We start from the raw sequence: 18,030 nt of genomic DNA on the forward strand, positions 1-18,030 counted from the left end.
AGGTTATTTTCGACCATGTTAAATGAAAACGCTATTCATTTTTGTATTTTGTTTTGAATTTGTTTGAAGCTATCAAAGTTAGAAAATTACAAACATTTTTTAACCTGAAAGAGTCCATTAGGTCTGATTGCAATCCTAGCATACCACAGTAAATTGTTCACACTCAACAGTACACCGCACTATAACCGCGCTAATAACTATCACGTGTGAGCTGCCAAATGATTACGTTCGTAAACATTCGTAATGACTATTTGCTGTTTATATACAAATACAGTTACTCGATTTAATATATTAAAAAAAGTGTTTTTACTTACGTTGACAAGTAAGAAGTTATACTTCATTGGTTAGCTAACTTCTCGTTGCTAACTTCTTCGTTGACTAGCTAACTTCAGGGTGTCAAATTTTTTCGTGATGGTGTGCGCGCGCATCGTATAAATTTACTCTTATATTTTGTCCCTAACGCGCCAAAAGAAGTATAACTTCAAAAATATTCGACGATTTACAGTGATAAGCTATTACAGCGCATAACACAATTATCTTTTATTACTAACAGCACCTTTAACTACTTTCATTTGTTACAGTTAGTGTAGTTAAAATAAGAATAGTTACGTTTTTAAATTTATAATAAGCGTGTAATATAAATTTTAATAAGCGTGAAATAAGTTTAACTACTGAAAATATACTTTAATTAAATATAAGTAAGTAATGAAAAGTCAATTACACCTTACCTAGAACCAATTATGGAAAAAGAGTAATAACATTTAAAGGAGCACAACTATTCATTAACTTGCCAGATCATGTAAAGGTCGCAGACTCAATCACTATTTTTCAAACGGAAACTTAAACAATACATTACACAAAGTGACATAGTTTGGCCACGAATTTTTTTCATTATTCATCATCATCATCATCATTTCAGACTATCGCAGTCCACTGCTGGACATATTATATTCATGTATTTCAAAGACAGCAGTTGAATGGTTATCCCGCCATCTGTCGGCTTTATAAGTTCCAAGGTGGTAGTGGAACTGTGTTATCCCTTAGTTGCCTATTACGACATCCACGGAAAGAGAGGGGGTGGCTATATTCTTTATTGCCGTTGATACACAGCTTTCATCATTGTTTTTTTTAAATATTTTTTTCTCCTTTGAACTTCTCTCAAATGATGGTTATACGATTCACTAAATACTAACCAGGTCTGCCACATACAAACTGGACTCTAATAATCTAAACTAATCTGTCATGTAAATGTTGTTGTTACTCATGCAAATGACTGTATGGTTTTAAATGAGAAAATGAAAATCTTTAACCTTAATGAAACAAAGATCTTACGTACTCTAAAATTTATGACATGAAAGGGCTCTGCTATTTCCCTCGTTCTATCCCATGAGCGTAACATGATTTTACGTTACATTCCTGTAAAATGGTAGTTCAAATAAAAAATTTTAAAAGTTTTAGTGGTTGAAACTGTCGTTACCACAGTTTTTTCATATCCTCTTTTTTATTTAAAATGACATTTCCTTATTTATGAAATGTTTTGTAAACTACTTGTTTAAGTTTTATTTTTTAAAAGAAAGTGAAACAGATGCAGTTTTAAATGAAACCGTTTTGTATTGTAGTCATGTATTCCAACAACTCTTTAGACTATTCGAAGCTTTAATTAAGAATAGTGCCGTATGACCGAGAAGTTTTGGACTCTTTCCAATTAAAAAGGTTATATTAGTAGTAGGATTACTTGCAAACTATTAAAGACATTTTAATGTCTCGACTGTATATATTTTCTGTTTTTCGTAAACACCCTTAAATAAAATATTTACTTTGCGATATTGTTACATGAATTTTAATAGGGTTAAGAATTGTCTTAAGTTTTATAATACGTATCAAATTTGATAATTTTATATAAATGACCATCGTTCTAATGCAGTGCGAAATTTCCAAGTAAAGTTACAGTTAAAGTTCAAATTTACGGTAGTTGCGGGCTTAATATCGCTCGAAGTAGATATTTATTTATATAAATGTTTGCACTTGGTTTTTGTCCTTGTGGATCGGTCGGTCCTGCCACTCGTGCTACAGAGATCATGTTTTCATTACAAACAGTTGAGCACGATCTTTACCTTTTACAACTGTTCTATTAAAAGAGTTGCAAAATTAAGACCAGATTTACAGATTGTTACTAATCGATATTAATGATGTTCTATGAATAGTTTTCAATCTTACTAAAGAACTCGACAGGGGAAGATATTAATGTTTAGTAAATCAAAAAAGTAAACTTTTTAATAAAGATCTGAACTTTAATTAATTTCCTGCTGGTTGGCAGGAAACTTCAATTAGCATGCACATGCATTAAAGTTATCATTAAGAATGTTTGTGGTTATATGTTTATAATAAATGCCTTTCCCTATTCGTTTTTTCAAACACTTTGCGCCCTCTTTTACTGAAAGAATAAATAAGTAGTGTGTATAAGCAATATATGAAAGGTATGTTGCTAGTATGGAACATGAATGGACTTTTGAACATTGTTTTAATAACAAGGGAACAAGGGAGAGAAGCGAGTAGATGGATCCATCTGAAAAAGATATTTCTTTACTGGACGCTTAAAAAGTCACAAATTATAGCGCACAGGGAAAACCTCAGAAGGAAGGTCACTCCACAGTTTGTATGTACGCGGAAATAATGAGCGTGAAGCTCGCACGTTGGACGCAAACCAGACTTCCAAGTGGTTTGCATGAACCTCTTTCGGCAAAGGGTGCGATGGTAGAAAAATGACGGTGGTACCATATCTAATAGTTTTTCAGAATACTCCCATTATGACTGCAAAAACACAGAGAAAGCTAACGTCTCTCCTTATACTTAAATATCCTAAGTCACCCGTAACTTTGGAATCGTCGGCAATGTGAACTACCTGCCACATTCGTGCAATACTTTTTTGTGATATAAATTATTTTTAAACAAGGTTAATTGATCGACTACCTAAACTCGCTATAAAGTATCGTATTACATCACTGTTAAAAGGTCAAAAATATCTTTTCAGCTACTTGACATCGGCACCTTAATCCAGCTAAATTTGTTACAAGTTATTTCAATAGCAATCCGCCCACAATGGGTTCGTGAGTATTTTACAAGGCAATCAATATTCGGTCTTCTGTGAGAGAGGTTAAGGAAATATAGGTATAATATATTATCCAGAGTTTGAAAATTTAGGGTGTCTTTGCCCGATATCACCTTCGTCCCTTGTAATGATGCCCCGAATTAATTAATAACAAAAATGACGTTTACATAACATCTTGTAGTAATAGACATTATTTCATAATTAAAAATATGATTTTTAAATGGTATTCCAGGAAGTTAATATGTAATTGTACAAAACAAGTAAGAAAATATAATAAAAAAACGAGTGTGTTTTAGACCACACGGCTGAAGTAAAACTTTCTATCTTCAATAGTTTATATAAAAATAATATAATAATAAAAATAAAATTTTCATGATTTACTTTTTTCACATTTTTGTAAGTCCTACTGTGCATTTATAACGAAAGTCTTTTTAATTAAAAAAAATGTAGTTAAAAAAAGTGTGTGTGTGCAATTCACACACGCTAAAAGTGAAATTTCTGAAAAGTCGCAGGAAGGTAGGTTGGGATTTGTTCTATCGATGATGATCACGTTCTTGTGAAAAAGATCGTAAGCGCCATGCAAAGCGCGTCGCTTATGCGTTTTGAGCAGTAATGTATTCACCTTATTCTCTCCTATACATTTATGTGTTTGTTTTTTTATAGTCGTTGTCGTCGTCATTTTCATTTGATAGAGTTTTGAATCAAAAAGACTGAGATTTAAAAAGTTTCACGTCAAAAATATGTCAATACAGTGTGTTCTTTTATCGACGATGCCTTGGCGTAATGGTCACAGCACTGGCTGTTGCGTTTGCGGTCGTTGCGCACGTGACAAACAATTGTATTGGCCATACAGATGTTTGCCATGATCTGGGAGCTTGTGCAGTCTTTATGGGTCTCCCCACCGTACTTTGGAGAGCACGTTAAACCGTCGGTCCCGGTTGTTATCATGTAGACCTGATAGCGATCGTTACTCAAAGTAGGGAATATATCCCGCCAACCCGCATTTGAACAGCGTGTTGGATTAAGCTCCGATCTTTCTCCTACAAGGCGAAAGAGGCTTATGCCCAGCAGTGAGATATCACAGGCTGAAGAGTATAAACTGAAATCCATATGAAATATGTCAGGTCAGCGAAGATATGCCGTACGAAATAGTGAGCGGCTTTACGATCAAATATTTCTATGGTGATAGTATCAGTTCAGCTTTTTTTTCTATTCTACAAAAACTGTCGAAAAATGAACATGCCGACACATTTAAGGATGTAACGCCATTAATATTTTGCCCAAAAAGTTTGAGAGTCTTGCGGACTGCTGATGAGATAGATTAGAACGTAGTAACGTACGTATTTTTGGGGTAACATTAAGTTGGATAAGTTTAGTTACTACACTAGATAGTATAAAACAAAGTCGCTTTCTCTGTCCCTGCACATGTATGTACGCTTAAATCTTTAAAACTACGCAACGGATTTTGATGCGGTTCTTTTTAATAGATAGATTGATTCAAGAGGAAGGTTTATATGTATAATAACATCCATTAAATAGTGGGGAAATACTGTTATTTTTGAGTTTTCTAATGTTATGTCGTAAATAATTAATTTTTTTTCGCTTAAATTGCAAACGCAGGCTGAACCCTACGAGATTTATCAAAATAATGTACTAAGTATTGTACAAATTGAAAAGGTCTACAGAAAACTCCGCGATGGTATATACCTATCTCTAATGGATATCCCACAATAACATTTTTTTTGTCTTTTACTTTTTACGACAAATAATGGCTAATTTTCGAAGCGATTTTTACCAATACAGCATTAATCCTTATCCAATTAAATACCTTAAATACATTGTTGATTGAATATAGATCTATATGGCCCTTTACAGCATATGATTTAAATGAATATTTTCGAAGATATCACAGATTTAAAAATTGCGGGACGTAGCGTTTACGGCGGTACCGGCGTAAAAAACGTAGTGTATATTCCAAAGATATATTGTATTTCTGTAGTGTATTTAGCATCAGCATTGCACCCGTGCAAAGCCGGGGCGGGTCGCTAGTATTATATAATTCTTTAAATCTCAAATTTTTATTACAGAAAAAAGACAATGGTAAATATGAATATTAGTTATTATTGAGATATTTAATAGCAAATTCACAATTTATTACAATATTGCATAATTGTTTTAATGAGTTTTAAAATCATTCATCATCATCATTACAGCCTATACAGTCCACTGCTGGACATAGGCCTCCACAAGTTTACGCCAAAAAAAACAACGTGAACTCATGTGTTTTGCCCATAGTCACCACGCTGGGCAGGCGGGTTGGTGACCGCAGTACTGGCTTTGTCGCACCGAAGACGCTGCTGCCCGTCTTCGGCCTGTGTATTTCAAAGCCAGCAGTTGGATGGTTATCCCGCCATCGGTCGGCTTCTTAAGTTCCAAGGTGGTTGTAGAACCTTGTTATCCCTTAGTCGCCTCTTACGACAACCACGGGAAGAGAGGGGGTGGATAAATTCTTTAGTGCCGTAGCCACACAGTTTTAAAAAATTTATTGTAATTATGTGTTTTTTATTTGCAAACTCGTAAATTATAATAATAATTTAATGACCTCAAATATCATTTTCATTAATGTTGTCTATGTTAGAAAAGTATAAAATATAAGGTATGGATATAAATTTTAATTATGTGAAAACTGAATTAGTAACAAAAGATACACATCAATTTTTAAGCCAAATTTTAAAAGTATTATTATAATATTTAAAAAAAAAATGGCTAAAACCTTGGGCTATAATGAATTATAATGTTTACTCGCTTAACGCTAATAGTAAAGAAATTTATAGTCTATATTTAGTTAGATAATCTAATCATGTGATTCCCAAAGTGATCTTTATCGACCCCCAGGGATTTATGACAACCTGCAAGGGGTCTACGTCAGCGGAAAAAAATTTGGATGTCCATGAAATGAAAATGGGGGTCCACGATAATGGTTCTCAACATACACTGATAGAACCTATTTACTTACATTATACTATCTTATAATATAAAGACATATACATTATTTATAAAAGTATCTATGAAGTAAAATATATATTATATATATGTTTTTAAAATTGTGTAAGTTGTAGGATGTGGCATTCGCATTGAATTTGAACAAGAAATTGACGCCAAATGTGGATAATTTATTATTAAAGCATCAGATTCATCCTTCTCAATAAATAATACTTACTTATCACTTAGTTTATTTTATGTTACGTATATTTTGAGTAGTTTTAATTTAAATTTAATTAATAAATGTATAAAACTTAAAATGTGTTTTTACTTTAACTTTTTATTACTAAACTTCACTACAGTTAAAAATTTATAAAAAATCAAAGTCAGGTAAGTAGTCTACGACATAAAATTCGGTATCGGTTGTAGATCATACACCCCAAGTATTCTTTTAAAAAAATATTCAACGTACAGTTTTGACTTTCCTACCATTTTATTATATATTATAGTATATATTACATTATTTAGTGCATATTTCATCTGTAATATTTGTGATATATCGCGTCTTATTGTAAAAATAAAACGAATAACTAACTAACAATAAGCAAGTGTTAATACCAAATATATGTCATGTATGTCAAAAAATACCAAATATAAGATCAAAGCAACATTAAACTATTACATTTCTACGATCCCAATCCAATATCCTATTATGAAATTCAATATGATACATTACATTTGTTTATGTTGGGACCAAAATATCCATACGTTCTACGTTCATATTAAATTCGTTTTAGAAGCAGCAGTTTACTACAGAATCCACAGATGTAGGTAATATACCTATGTAGTAAAACATTGTAGCTTCTGTCTCATCTCAATATGATGTTGTTTGATTGAAGTCAAAATAATATTGATGCAAAAGAAACAACAGAAAAGTTGGAAATGATAAAACTTTACAGTGGGTTAAATTAGGTAATTACAAATCGCGTATGAAATATCTTGAGAACCAATGTTTCGTAGTGGTCTTGGAAGGGCTTCTAAGTTGATTATTTTCTCTAATGTATTTAATTACTTTTACTTAACAAAGTATGACAAAGTTTCTGTAAACTTATAAAAATTCGATGTAGTCAATGTAAGCAGACAGAGATTATAATTTATTAGTATTTTTAGCTAGATACTTATAGCTATACTAGATACCTATATAGGTATGCGTTTTACTCAATATATTTATGGTGCATGGAAGAGAAAAGGCATAGAATTCTATATTCGAATATAAAAAATCAAAAAAAAATAATAATAATAATAATAATGATAAAATTTTTCGATTTTACATACATTATTAAATAAAAAATAACGAGTGCAATTAGAAAATAAAAGAAAAAATAATAATCGAATGAGGATTTGAACCATGGTCTTTTCGGTCGATCGCGACCAGCCGATTTCCCATCTGAGGTATTACAACTTTACTGACTTTAGCGACATTTACCATCGTATTCTAACGATATTTTTTCATTGTCTAAAAACTGGGATAAAACGATATTTTCTAACAATGAATCCTAGTTAGATTTATTTATCTCCCATATACAAGAATTGCTCGTTTAATAGTAATAGAGTAAGTAATACCTAAAGCATTTTTAAAATAACCATCTTGATTTATTCACTATTCAACATTCTACAAATATTGTGAGAAAATAAGTAATAAGTAACAAATAAAAGTTTGTATAGATTTAATAGCTCCATGGAACTCTCTACTATATATATACTATACTACTATAATATACTCAACGCTAATAGAATTCTATGCCTTTTCTCTTCCATGCACCATAAATATATTTTAAAGGTGCGACCTCTTTTGTTACTACTTACCATAATGCCGGCAAAGGTATCCAATTATGAACAAAAATTTGTCCTTATTATTTTTAATTGCATCCCATTAAATTGAATACAGAAGCTACAACATTTTTAACTTTAAGCTGAGTTTATTTGTTTATATTACAGAGCAATTATTAAGTAATTATTTTATGTTATTGCTTTATAATATTATTAGGATTATTTGGGTTTGTAAAGAACTTTTGATTCGTCACTAATAAAATTTATAATTTAATAAACTACTAAATATAAAGCTACTACCGAGTTGTAATGTAGATTCTGCTGTGGAGAATCAGCGAGAAAATCAACAATTACTCTATAAAAATCGACAGATAATTTACTCATCCTATGCGAATATTTCGAAACTCATTTATAATGATTAAATTACTTATAAATTCACTCTTATATAGTCCCTCCGTGAAACCCTGCTTTGTTAAGCCCCATAATGCCCTGCCAATACGTTTATATTCATACTAGCTGTGCCCGCGGCTTCGCCCGCGTTGAAATTAGTGTGTCACAAAGTTTTCCCGGCAAACTTCCAGTGAAATTCTCATCAAAATTGGCTTAGCCGGTCCGTAAACCTTCCTGTTGCCAATGGTGGAGCCCTCTCTCCAATGGTAAAACCGCATGAAAATCCGTTCAGTAAATTTTGAGCGAATCGATCACGTACACTTTTGGGAACTTTGTTTTATAATAAATTAACTGTTGCCCGCGATTACGTCCGCATGGTTATGAAGATATACATTACTATTAAGATGTTTAACGCAAATTATTTTTTTATTTCAGTCACTTGAAATGCATATCAAACTGAGTAACTTTTTAAAATGCACAATTTAGTATAATTTAATAGTTATTTTTATAAAACCTCTCTATACACCACATTTTTAGTTTTATTTTCAGGCTGTATATGTTTCATACAAACTATCAACCCCAATGAAACCCCCTTAGCGGTGGAATATCGTAAAATCCGTTCTTAGCGGACGTCTGCTAACTATAATCTACCTCCCTGCCAAATTTTATATTTGTCCAACCTGGATGGATAGACCATCCAGCGGTTTTTGAGTTCTCGTGATGAGTGAGCTAGTGACTTTTCTCTTTTATATATGTAGATTACGATGCATTATTTGGACACCTCCTCACCATCTATAGAGCATATATTTTAAATTTCAAGTCTCTTACTTCAAAAACATAAGACTCTCGGACAAACTTCCAAACCCCGTTTTATCCCCTTAAGGGAGTTACTTTCTAAAGATACATTTATTATTTAGATACATTCTCACCATCTAAAGAGCGAACATTTTAAATTTTAAGTCTCTTACTTCAAAAACATAGGACTTTCATACAAACTTTCAACCCCCGTTTTACCCCTTTAGGGATCGAATTTCGTAAAACCCGTTCTTAGCGAATGTTTACGCCCTAAGGAGCCTATCTGCCAAATTTCAAGTTTGTAGGTGTTATAGTTTCGGAGATTTCGTGATGAGTGAGTAAACCTACCATCCCCCGTTTTAACCCCAAAAGGGAGTTGATTTCTAAAGATACATTATTTGGACACCTTCTCACCATCTACAAAGCATACATTTAAAATAGGACTTTCATACAAACTTCCAACCCCCGTTTTACCCCCTTAGGGACCGAGTTTCGTAAAATTCGTTCTTAGCGAATGTCTACGTCTTATAAGTAATCTAGTTGCCAAATTTTAAGTTTGTAGATGTTATAGTTTTGGAGATTTCGTGATGAGTGAGTCAACCTACGATCCCCCGTTTTAACCCCAAAAGGGTGTTGATTTCTAAAGATACATTATTTGGACACCTTCTCATCATCTATAGAGCATATATTTTAAATTTCAAGTCTCTTACTTCAAAAACATAGGACTTTCATACAAACTTTCAACCCCCGTTTTATCCCCTTAGAGGTTGACTTTCGTAAAATCCGGTCTTAAAGAATGTCTACGCTCTATAAGGAACCTACCAGCCAAATTTCAAGTTTATAGCTGTTACAGTTTTGAAGATTTTGTGATGAGTGAGTCAACCTACCATCCCCCGTTTTAACCCCAAAAGGGAGTTGATTTCTAAAGATACATTATTTGGACACCTTATCACTATCTATAGAGCATACATTTTAAATGTCAAGTCTCTTACTTCAAAAACATAGGACTTTCATACAAACTTCCAACCCCCGTTTTACCCCCTTAGGGGTCGAGTTTCGTAAAATCCGTTCTTAGCGGATGCCTACGCTCTATAAGGAACCTACCTGCCAAATTTCAAGTTTCTAGGTATTATAGTTTCGGAGATTTTGTGATGAATGACCTTTCGCTTTTATATATACTAACTGTGCCCGCGGCTTCGCCCGCGTTGAAATTAGTGTGTCACAAAGTTTTCCCGGCAAACTTCTAGTGAAACTCTCATTAAAATCGGCTTAGCCGTTCCGTAAACCTTCCTCTTGCCAATGGTGGAGACCTCTCTCCAATGGTAAAACCGCTTGAAAATCTGTTCAGTAGATTTTGAGCGAATCGATTACATACACTTTTGGGGACTTTGTTTTATAATACACTAACTGTTGCCCGCGACTAACGTCCGCGTGGTTATGAAGATATGCATTACTATTAAGATGTTTAACGCAAATTATTTTTTTATTTAAGTCACTTGAAATGCTTATCACACTGAGTAACTTTTTAAAAGGCACAATTTAGTATAATTTAATAGTTATTTTTATAAAACCTCTCTATACACCACATTTTTAGTTTTATTTTCAGGCTGTATATGTTTCATACAAACTATCAACCCCAATTAAACCCCCTTAGCGGTGGAATATCGTAAAATCCGTTCTTAGCGGACGTCTGCTAACTATAATCTACCTCCCTGCCAAATTTTATATTTGTCCAACCTGGATGGATAGACCATCCAGCGGTTTTTGAGTTCTCGTGATGAGTGAGTTAGCGACCTTTCTCTTTTAAGACTTTCATACAAACTTCCGACCCCCGTTTTATCCCCTTAGGGGTCGATTTTCGTAAAATCAGTTCTTAGAAAATGTCTACGCCCTATAAGGAACCCACCTGCCAAATTTCAAGTTTGTTGCTGTTATAGTTTCGGAGATTTGGTGATGAGGGAGTCAACCTACCCTCCCCCGTTTTAACCCCAAAAAGGAGTTGATTTCTAAAGATACATTATTTGGACACCTTCTCATCATCTATAAGGCATACGTTTTAAATTTCAAGTCTCTTACTTCAAAAACATAGGACTTTCATACAAACTTCCAAACCCCGTTTTACCCCCTTAGGGGTCGAGTTTTGTAAAACCCGTTCTTAGCGAATGTCTACGCCCTATAAGAAGCCTATCTGCCAAATTTCAAGTTTGTAGGTGTTATAGTTTCGGAGATTTCGTGAAGAGTGAGTAAACCTACCATCCCCCGTTTTAACCCCAAAAGGGAGTTGATTTCTAAAGATTCATTATTTGAACACCTTCTCATCATCTATAAGGTATACATTTTAAATTTCAAGTCTCTTACTTCAAAAACATGGGACTTTCATACAAACTTCCAACCCCCTTTTTACCCCCTTAAGGGTCGAATTTTGTAAAATTCGTTCTTAGCGGATATCTACGCCCTATAAGGAGCCTTTCTGTCAAATTTCAAGTTTGTAACTGTTATAGTTTCGGAGATTTCGTGATCAGTGAGCCGACCTACTATCCCCCGTTTTAACCCAAAAAGGGGTTGATTTCTAAAGATACATTATTTGGACACCTTTTCACCATCTATCTATAGAGCTTACATTTTAAATTTCAAGTCTCTTACGTCAAAAACATGGGACTCTCATACAAACTTCCAACCCCCATTTTACCCCCTTAGGTGTTGAGTTTCGTAAAATCCGTTCTTAGCGGATGTCTACGTCCTATAAGGAGCCTACTTGCCAAATTTCAAGTTTGTAGGTGTTATAGTTTCGGAGATTTCGTGATGAATGACCTTTCGCGTTTATATATATTATTATAGATTATAGATTATAGATAGATAATCTAGTAATAAAATATAATTCTTTGACTATTGAAGACTTTTAAGTAAAACTTCTTTACGCACGCTTGACTTAGGGAGACTGGTGAATGCGTGACGAAAGCGTTAAGAAAAGTGTGATCGGGCGAGTCGAACGGAAGTTGAGGGGAGATATAAGTTAGTAAAGGTAGAAAGAGAGTGAGTTACCTGTTTCGTAAATTTTACTTCAGCCGTGTGGTCTAAAGCACACTCGTTTTTTTATATCTTTAAACTAAATTGTTAGTAAAACTGTATAACTGTTCTTGTTTCCTTATCATCTCTTGATAAATAATGAAACATCACATTATGTCATTATTTATCTGTCTTAAAAAGAAATTCACTTATCATTTGTTATTCTTACATTACAGTTTTTGTGAACAATTTATATAAATACGATTACCTACATATACCCCGACATTATCTTATTAAGCCTAGTTAGTAGTCAGATAACATAAAAAAAAGTAACTGTGATAGCAATATCACTAATTTTACGCCTGTTTAGTTTTCAATAGACTTATCTAACTTGTGATACAGACCCGGGTTTAAAACTGCTTGTTAAGCATTATTTTAAATTTTGTTTAAAATAAATAAGTATTATAGTTAGGGAGACCGAGGAGAGTTGAAACAGTTTGTACATTAAAACCTTTATTTTAATAAATAAACGAGAGTATTTAACGTGTTGTATACAAAATGAAACATTGTTTTATAAACCAATAAATGGTTACGACTAAAACTGACACTATTTTCTTTATAAGTATCTATAAAAAACCAACTTGAAGATAACTGCTTACTATACTAGTAGTCGCCTAGTGGTGAAATTCGACCATGAAGAAAAGAGTATACCTTCGTGTGTGTGTCAAATACATCGTAGTGTGTCAATTTTTTTTTATTTAAAGTATTTTTACGCATAATTAAAAAAATATTAGCATTCTGCACTCCTTCTCTATATAAACTATAAGTGTACGAAATTTCATACTCCTCCGTTCGCGCAAATTTCGTAAAAATAGGTACAAAGTTTTTGCTTCACGTATTGATATAATTATAGATAACCGATTAACCTTTCTTGTATTTTTAACCGACTTCCAAAAAAGGAGGAGGTTCTCAATTCGACTGTATTTTTTTTTTTTTCTTTTTTTTTTTTTATGTATGTTACATCAGAACTTTTGACCAGGTAGACCGATTTCGACAAATTTTGTTTTAATCGAAAGGTGGTGTGTGCCGATTGGTCCCATTTAAATTTATTTGAGATCTAACAACTACTTTTCGAATTATATCTAATAATGCGTTTTTACTTGACGCTTTTTTCGTCGACCTACGTTGTATTATACCACATAACTTTCTACTGGGTGTACCGATTTTGATAATTCTTTTTTTGTTGGAAAGGGGATATCCCTAGTTTGGTACCATGATAAGGAAACCAGGATCTGATGATGGGATCCCAGAGAAATCGAGAGAAACTCTTGAAAATCCGCAATAACTTTTTATTGGGTGTATCGATTTTGATAATTTTTACTTTAATCGAAAGCTGATGTTTATCATGTGGTCACATATAAATTTTATCGAGATCTGATAACTACTTTTTGATTAATCTTTGATAACGCGTATTTACTTGACATTATTTTCGTCACCTTACGTTGTATTATACCTCATAACTTTTTACTGGGTGCACCGATTTTGACGTTTCTTATATAAATTAAAAGCTACTATTCGTCACGTGGTCCCATTCAAATTTAATTGAGATTTGATTCGTAATTTGTGAGTTATATCTAATATTGCGTATTTACTTGACGGTTTTTTCGTCACCTTACGTTGTATTATACGTTATATCTTTTTACTGGGTGCACTGATTTTGATCTTTTTTGTATAAATCAAAAGCTAATACTTGTCATGTCGTCTGTTTTAAATATGATTGAGATATAATGAGCAATTTTTGAGTAATCTTTGATGACACGTATTTACATGACGATGTTAAGACGACTGTGGTCATGTTCAATACTTTGCCACAACGCCATCTATCAAAATGTAATGAAATTACTTCGTTCACTATCGATCAAATTACAATATTCCACTAGAGTAGAGAGTAGCAGTTTATTCGTTATAAATATATTTGAGCTTTTAATTTTTGAGTTATCGCTAATACTGTGTATTTACTTGGCTATTTTACGTCGACTAACGTTATATTAATCTCATTACTATTTTACTGGGTGGACCGATATCGATGATTCTTTTTTTAATCGATAGGTGGTGCTTGTCATGTGGTCCCATTTAAATATAATTGAGATTTGACTCGAACTTTTTGAGCTATATCTGATATGGCGTATTTACTTGACTGTTTTTGGAGTTTTCTCCTTAAGAATCGATTTTCATTTAAGGCCCCGGAATGAAAAAATTGAACAGTAAAATCTATTGAACGAATGACCTTGTTAGAGATGGCGTTCAGACGTTTTCTAATAACGCAATTAGGTTCCGATAGATGGCGTTATTGCATTCATTTATTTACAATTTGATATAGTAATAATATATTTCTTAGACTAGTAAGCCTTTTTGTGCCTATTTAGACAGTTGATCTGAAGGGGTAAACTCCAGTCGTGCATCGGAGCTGTGTGAAAACATGAACATTACATATTTTTAATAAAAAAGACATAAACCGTAATTCAATATAAATCCGCTTCAACTAAAAAACCCGCCGTAATAAGCGATGTCAGCGCTTCGCGCGAATCGACGACGGGCCTTTTATGAAATTTCTGCCTACAATCGCTAACAAAATGTTAGAAATAACAGTAGAACATTATATAATTCTACAATTTTATAATGTTGCGTTATATGGAATACGAACAAAGTATTACTATTTTTTCGTCGATCTACGTTGTATTACTCTTCGATGTAATTGAAGTCGGTTTTTTTTTTTCGTTTGCGAGCAAACACAATTATGTGCACTCAATTTCGATAGATGGCAAATTATTTCTAATGAAAATACACTGGATGTGGTAGAAGTTATAAAATGATCTGTTAAAAACTGAAGAATAGTTATTAGTTTGAACCAAATTTATCATTTGTATGATTGTGTATGAAGTACAAGTATATGTACATCAGTGCCAGTGCAGTACAAACTATACTGCTTGCAGCAGAAGCAACATTTAAGGTTAGGTAGAGAATTTCTAGTTGGATGATTGTTATGAGTTGTACTTCAAACAGTGTCACAATCTAATGCCATCAGAGTAAAACAATCATTTTATCAAGAGCGCTGCCGTGAGTATTAGGAGTAAGTGTGCTGCCACAGCCTTAAGTTTTTTGCTATGTCAAAATAAGGTTTGACAATTTCTGTAATATCAATTATCTTATACTATAAAACGAGCAATTCTTGTATATATATATTGTTACGTGCTAGGGTTCGAAGGATTTGGAGAGAAAAACCTGCTAACTTTTTTGGAGACTTTATTTACTAGCACTAGATCCAACACAAAGCACTAGGTTCAAACTCACTACTAACGATGTTCGTAACAATATACAGAATCTGAATCTCGGAAACGGCTCCAAAAATTTTCATGAAATTTAGTATGCAGGGAATTTCGGGGGAGATAAATAAATCTAGCTACGATTCATTTTTAGAAAATGTCGTTTTATCCCAGTTTTTAGACCATGAAAAAATGGCTATAATATCTTTAGAATATGAAAGTAAATTTCGCACTTGTCAAGAAAACGACCGGATAGACCATGGTTCAAATCCTCAAATTCCCTGATCGATTATTATTTTTATATTTTTATTTTTTATATTAGTGTATATTTTTTATTGTTATATTCATATTTTATAAATATGTAACTCTTATTTAAATATGATTTCCAAAAAACACGATTTACTAAAAATACTGAGCTAAGCTCGGTCACCCAGGTACTATTGTTTTAACAAGCATAGCGTAGCGACGAGTGAAGGCTTGTGAGAACATATTATATGATACTTAATTTAATTTATTGAAAAATACAAGATAACTTTTTATCTTTGTGATTTCCTTACTATTTTACTTAATAAAGATAAAGCGTTAAGTCAATATTAGGATTGAGGCTTGTAATATCCGTTAAAAGCTGCTGATTTTGAACCAATTTCAGGTATTAATTACAACCTATCCTTTGTGAACTATAGAAAAACATGGTCTTTAAATAAATGAGGTAATTTTTGTTTTCAAAATGTAAACTAAGAAGCACCTCGATATTTAATTTAATTTTTCTATTAAACTCTTTATTTTAAGTAACGACTAACTCATATAAATTTTACAGATTACCAAATTTACAAATAATAGATTCAAATTTAGTTTAGTATCACAATGAAGTACAATTGTAAAAGGAAAAACATCAATAAAATACAAATAAAATGAGCTTCGAGAACATTATTAAATACGCTTCAGCCTGTAATATCCTACTACTGGGCATTGGCCTCTTTCCCCATGTAGGAGTAGGTTCAGAGCTTAATCCACTACGCTGCTCCAATGCGGGTTGGCGGATATATTCCCTACTACGAGTAACGATCGCTATTAGGTATACATGATAACAACCGGGACCGACGGCTTAACGTACTCTCCGAGGCACGGTGGGGAGACCCACAAGGACTGCACAAACACCCAGACCACGCCAAACACCTGTATGACCAATACAAATGTTTGTCGTGGGCGGGGATCGAACCTGCAACCGCCAGCGCAACAGATACAATCCATGGCTGTAACCGTTGCGCCAACGCGGCGTCATTATTAAATACTACTACAATATTAGAAACAAATTATCAAGAATGAATATTTATTGACCTTTCGCGATTATCTTCAGCACTGTTTTTGGCTGCCCTTTTCCCGTCTGCCTTTTCTCCCACTCCCTATTATTAGATTTAAAATGGTTGAATAAAAGTGTACAGAAGGATACGTTTCCAAATGCGGTGATTAATTTATAGTCTATAAATATAGTAAGCCAATTTTACATTGCACTTCAATAAAGGTTAAATTAATAAATGTATTATCACATGTTAATTTTTTTAAATTTTATTTATGATATTACAACTACGTATCACGTTCATCTTTATTATAATAATGAAATTGTTCAAGATGTTAATTCTTCACGATAAATATAGTCATCGATAACTTCTTTGCTAGTAGTAGATTAAACGTAGTTTCACGTAATATATTACGACTACATGACGCAAATTGTTAAGTATATAAAAGTAGTTTTCCATTTATATATTAAAAACCCTTTGACCTGACATTTTACCCTTTTGATTGCAGTTATTTTTTACTTGGTGCACAATTATTGATAGAAACATTTTATGGATCAGCGTTGCTACGAGAAAGATACTAATGTAAAATGTATTAATATGTCAATATAGCTAGTTCACTATGTCTTTTTGTATTATTATAGCGGTGATAATGTCAGAATATTTGTAAACATTATAATATTGTACGTAATATATTTTTGTTATTTGTTTTGAGAAAAGACTACGAGATATCTTGATCGAGATTCAATATTGTAAAGCGACTTATTACGGGTTAACTGTTCATTCCATTTGATGACGATATACTTATGAAATTTATTCGTAAATATATGCGTATATTATTGTTATAATTTTGATATGACAAGGCCCTCAAAAAGCATATGGTAACCTGTTGGTAAGTAGTTACCGTTGCCTATAGTTGCTTGCATCTCCAGAAGCATCACAAGGGCGTTGCCGATACCACCTCCGACCCTCTCCAGAAGCTGCCGCCACCTTACTCACCGTAGGAGCACAAGACTCTTTGAGAGCGGTATTATTGAACTGTAATATTCTTTAAGGTTGTGATACTTCGCCAGTTAGTAGTCATATCATTTAACCGACTGGGTGGTAAAAGTCATTTTCTATCTTCAAAAAGTTTCTGAGATGAGAGATATGCATTATTATTTCCTATAATTCATGCTTAGTATTGCCGTCCCTACCCCTGACCCTCCCCAGGAGCTTTGGTCACCTAACTCAGCACAAAAACACGACACTGCTTAAAAGGAGGAGAAGGAGGGAAAAGAGGATTTTTTGGAGCAGTTTT

Source organism: Melitaea cinxia, chromosome 8, assembly GCF_905220565.1.
Source record: "Melitaea cinxia chromosome 8, ilMelCinx1.1, whole genome shotgun sequence".
Lineage (NCBI taxonomy): Eukaryota > Metazoa > Arthropoda > Insecta > Lepidoptera > Nymphalidae > Melitaea > Melitaea cinxia.